Genomic DNA, 5,734 nt, shown 5'->3' on the forward strand with positions numbered 1-5,734 from the left:
TCCTTCTTGACTCCTCAATCAGTCAGTATTGAGTGTAGATAGGTCATAGACCTCCACTCTTAGAGTTGTCCTCTGCTAGGTGCAGAGTGTTGCCAGGGGTCGATGCTGAAATTTCAGAAATAAATTACATTTTAAAGTATATTAAAATAGATAAAACATTATTTTAAATTGTAATAATATTTCACATTATATTTTTTCTGTATTTTTGATCAATTAAATGTAGCCTTGATGAGCAGAAGATACTTATTTCAAAACATAAAACCTACTGATCACAAACTTTTGAACGCTAGTGTAGATAAAGGATAAAAAATATAATAAAAGGAAAAAGATCTTGGTGTATGTGTACTTACATGTCAGTAATTCCACTGAAAATCCTTCGCATTGCAAAGAAGACTGGTAACTTGGGCTCACTTTAACTGGTTTCTGCTGTGTCCTGTCGTTTTAGATGGGTCTTTGCCTTTCAACTTCTTTGTTTCTCTCACAGGATAAATATCTACAAAACAGTCAGGAAGCAGACAATATGTAATTCACATTAGTTTTAGCTTTTGTACATCTGAATTATTCTCCCTAAAAAAAAGTCTCTCTTCTTGAGTTGAGAAACATATTTTATCATATCCACATGTAAAATGCAGGTAATCAGATTGTTAGAATGCAACTAGTACCTTTGAATGAACTCCAAAGCTCCGTCTGTCTCCTCCTGGTAGTTAGTCCAGAATATGTAATATGCTGCGAACAGGCCAGACAGGAAGATAGGCTGGATTAACTCATTCTTTAAATAAAAGTTAGCAAAAAGCATTAACGTTACATTCAAACAATAAGCAAATTAACAAGTTATCAAAGGTCATAGCACATCTCACTGCTTACGTTAACTGCTTTAACAGCACCGTTCAGAGTTTACGTGACACACACATCCTCCGTGAGCGGCTGACCGCGAGTTGCGAGCCTTCAGTACGTGTTTTATTTCGGCGCCCGTGTTAACAGATGCCTGCCTGTGCAAATTTGTTTTACATCATAAAACAATCACGAAAAAGTGTGCTGATCAGCACGACGTCGCCGTGAATCACAACTTTTGTCAATGAAGCTTGTAATTCTTAACGTAGGAACCCAGAGATGTTACGCCTATAGCCGATATAAGGCCGGGGAATGTGTAAAATCCTCCCGCGACCGCGGTGCCTAATCCCCGCACAAGTCTCTCTCGCGCTCCGCGGATGGAGGATTCGTTAATCTGCGGTTACCGCGAATGTTTATGACACCTTAATATACCACTACAGTTATGAAATGTGAAAAATAAAACAGAAATAAGTCACTTACCACAGCTGTGAATGGTTCTTCTTGCTGCTCCCAAATGTCGACCGTTGAAGATAATCCCGCCTCTTTAGGTTTGAAATTTTACAGCAATAAGCTGTATGTTTGCATCAAACCACCACATCACCCCAGAATGCATTGCGGTTTACAGCAATATGCTGTATTATAAGAAATACAACCTGCTGCTGTAAAATATTGCTGTATTTTCTACAGCAATTCATTACAGTGTATGCACAATATTTAATCATATGATACATGTTTATTAAATTAAATTATATCACCCTGTAGCCCAAGACTGTTCGCCTACTGAAGCTAAGCATTCTGAACAACTTTGTCCCTGGAACCACTGCTGTCTGTAATGTGGGGTTTGGGGTTTGTTCATGTTCTTGTTGTCTTTATTTTGAAGTTTAGTCAAGGTTCTTGTCATGTATTGAAGTTGTAATTTGCTGTCGGTGAGTTCTATTTCTGTTCCTGTTCATGGTCAAGTCAAGTCTGTTTCTGCCAAGTCTGTTCATGTCAAGCCAAGCCAATTCAAATCTGTTTCAAGTCAAATCATTGACTTTTAGAGATGTTTTTTTTTTACAAAGACTGAAAAAATTGTTAAAATTGCTTTTTTCTTCTGTCAGTTGTATTTAGGCTTCAAAAATCATACATCTGTGTTGTGAAGATTACCATGTTGAGCAAAATCATTTAAGAATTTGTTGATCACAGAGTGTATTCTCCGCAATAATCCAAAAGCCAATGGAAAAACTGGCCCTGCAGCCGTGATCATGTAGAACAAACGGTTTCAACCCGTTTGACTCATCCAATCAGATTTTTGAGCCTGAACTGTCAACAGTATTTAAAGTCTGAGGTTCAGTATGTTTACTGTCATAGATCTGATGTTTACGAAAACATCTGTGATTGCACAGAACAAGGATTTCAGATGCATTTCCCTGTGCTCACAACATCTTTTCTTGTTTTATCACCGACAGCGCGGGTCTAGAAATCGCTTTCCATTTCCGACGCCAGCTGTTCCTATGACTTATCCCCTTCCTGAATATTCATATGCTTTTTCAGCTGTGACGAAGCAAACTGAGAGAAAGATAAATGAGCATAAAATCAGAATGCAAAGTCATTCAGAAGAGACAGACATTGTAAATCTACAAGAGGAGAGGTGTTGATATTGATATTCTGAGAAAGTATAAGACTGCGTTTGTTTTCTTACAAAAAGCAAAATGGTGATATTGTAGTACAGTTATGTTAAGAGCAGGATTTACCCAACACAGTTTTACTATGATGTATATTACTACCATGTTCGCACAATATTGTCAAACCATCTCATGCTACTGGAATCCTAAATGTGTCAAACAAGAATAAATAAGCAGTTTATATTGATGATCCCCATTAGACATTCTGTTTACTTTAAGTAATGTTGCTGTTTATAGACAGCTAAACAATGTAAATGTTACAGTCTACCTACAGGAAGGACAATATCCCAGTGTCTAGTCTACTTCAACACCTCCTCCAAATCCCTTGCAACCTGAACACGTCTTTACAAAACAATGTCCTACCCTGGAATACATGTCCCTGTCCCATGTGTCTGACCACCTCTTCCTCTTATTCCCACTTTTACTTCTATTAGTTACCTCCTCTTCTTCCCACCCACACTTGTGTTCAGACATGGATTCAGAGCTGCAACTCCCACAATGCCAAATAGTCAACATCCTCCACACATCCATAATACTGGACCTAACTAACTAAATAACAACTTCTCTTACATCTTTTACTCTACTGATAACCAAACCTCAATAAGACAGACAGACAGACAGACAGACAGACAGACAGACAGACAGACAGATAGATAGATAGATAGATAGATAGATAGATAGATAGATAGATAGATAGATAGATAGATAGATAGATAGATAGATAGATAGATAGATAGATAGATAGATAGAGAATAATGAAGTAGAGGACAGTACAGCGCAGTGTTGCAAGCAGTCTAGCTCAGTTTAAAAAGTCAACAGCGCCATCTTGCGGCTAATTTTGATTATTACTCAAATGTGATGTCTAAAAACAAACCTGAATAAGATATTTCACATAAAAGATATTTACAGTCCACAAGAGAAAATAATAGTTGAATTTGTAAAAATTACCATTCACATTCGATCCACATTTGTTTGTTTAGTGATAGTTGTTAATGAGTCTTGTTTGTCCTGAAAAGTTAAACTGCCCACTCTTCTTCAGAAAAAACCTTTGGGTCCCACAATTTGTTTTTTTAGCACTTTTGTGTAATTGAACCCTTTCCAACAATGACTGTATGATTCTGAGATCCATCTTTTCACACTGAGACAACTGAAGGACTCATATGCAACCATTACAGAAGGTTCAAACGCTCTCTGATGCTTCAGAAGGAAACACGAAGCATTAAGAGCCAGGGGTGAAAACTTTTGAAAAGAATGAAGATGTGTACATTTTTCTTATTTTGCCTAAATATCATATATATGTATTTTTAGTGTGACCCTTCAGAAACTATGAAGATGTTTCCCAGAAGACAAAATAAGACAAATTTACCCTGATCTTCAAATTCTAAAAGTTTTCACCTCCAGGCTCTTAATGCATTATGTTCCATTCTGGATAACAATGCATTAAGAAACTTTTGAATGGGGTCATTTTTTGGAAATTGAACTATTATTTTCACTTGTGGACTATATGTAAACATCTTTTATGTGAAATGTCTTATTCAGGTCAGTACTAAATAAAAACATAACATGCTTTTTCTAGTTCATTTTGATATTTTCAGTACAGGCATTCTCAAATACTTGTAAAAAAAATATGCAAAATTTTACTAGAAACTATAGTGACATGCTTTGTTTTATACCTCTTACTTGTTACTGAACAAGTGGACTGGCCTGGAGTTTTCGAGGCGGAGCTTGTGTGAGTGATGTGGGTTATGTAACCTCATCTGACACAACCACGGCTTTCACTTCCCCAGCACAATGGAGCAGAAGAACTAAAGCAACCCAGACTGGATTCTTAGTATTTCACATCAGAAAAACATTTTCCAGACTTCAGTTCAGCTACATTCTCTGCACCTTGACTTCAAAGATAAGGGGTAAGAGGTCATTTCACAGCTGTCCTAAATGTTTACCTTTTGATCGCACTGGAGTCCGTCTCTGTTTGCACTCACTTGTGTTTCATTTTTAAAAAAATTCCTATGCTGGTGAACAACAATGAATATGAAGTATGAATGAAGATATTGTGTCTACAGGCCTCTTTTGGGTCACTGGTTGTTACTGTGCACTGCTCTTTTAAACATTCATACAGAGGTCATGTATCTTAGATGGTGACCATATTAAAGAGTATTGTTTTTGCTGAAGACTGTATCAACTGTGCCTGAAGATATAATAATATATAATGTACAATGATGTTTCGATATCTCAACCTATATGCTGTTGGATCAATTATGTGTTGCTGATCATAATGCTTTTTATCAATTGTATTTTTATCAAAGGGCTTTTCATTTGAAGTGAAGCAATGGTGCAGAAATATCAGTCCCCTGTGAGGGTTTACAAGTACCCTTTTGAGCTCATAATGGCGGTGAGTTTTTAAAAACTGTATGCGCATGAGAGATCATATAGTTTAAAATTCTGTCCATAGTTGTTTAAATTATTTTATATCTGGTTTTGTGTTTCTTCCAGTTATGTCTTTTAAAATGACCTTCTCCATAGTTGAAACAAATGTAAACAATGAAAACCTAATGTAGAATTACTTTTATTCTTAAAGTTTGTCTAGTCAGCTGTACTCTGTCTCAAAACTGCTTTGCTCTAGAGTTCGCTAAACTTTTAGATGGGCTGTCAGCTCAAATTCAAGTAAATATTTAACCTCACAGAGCAGTCTCTATTGCTTTATTGCGTTAATAGCATTTGAGGTTTGGGTTAAACTGGCGTTTCATGTGCTTGTCATTATAAAATGAATAGTTAACATCCTGGTTTCTAAATGGTCGATACTACAGTCCAGCCATACTAAAATATACAGTAATAGAGGATTATTGTCTGCTGAGAGCATGGAACCATTAAAAAAAAAAAAAACATTTAGAAGCCAGACTGCTTTTATTATATTTATACTTTTACAAAAATGTCAGCCTGTATTTTCATTCTCTTTCATTTTTTCTGGGTCGCTTTACAAGAACATTAAATCATCCTATTACATTCATGCTAATAAATAACTTGTTAATAGTGAGAATTGTTCCCTTTACTAAAGTGTTAGCTAACTTTTATATGTGATCTAAAACTGATTAGATTAAAATGCTTCTAAATTTGGATTAAATCTCCGCTTTTGAAGCTGTTGTAAAATTAAGATAAACACACATGTGACTGACTTAATGTGCTAAATTGCAGCTGAAAACTGCTTACTGTTCAGATAATGAACTGTATTGCTTAGGGTA

The sequence above is a fragment of the Garra rufa genome, chromosome 1, assembly GCF_049309525.1.
Source record: "Garra rufa chromosome 1, GarRuf1.0, whole genome shotgun sequence".
Classification (NCBI taxonomy): Eukaryota; Metazoa; Chordata; class Actinopteri; order Cypriniformes; family Cyprinidae; genus Garra; species Garra rufa.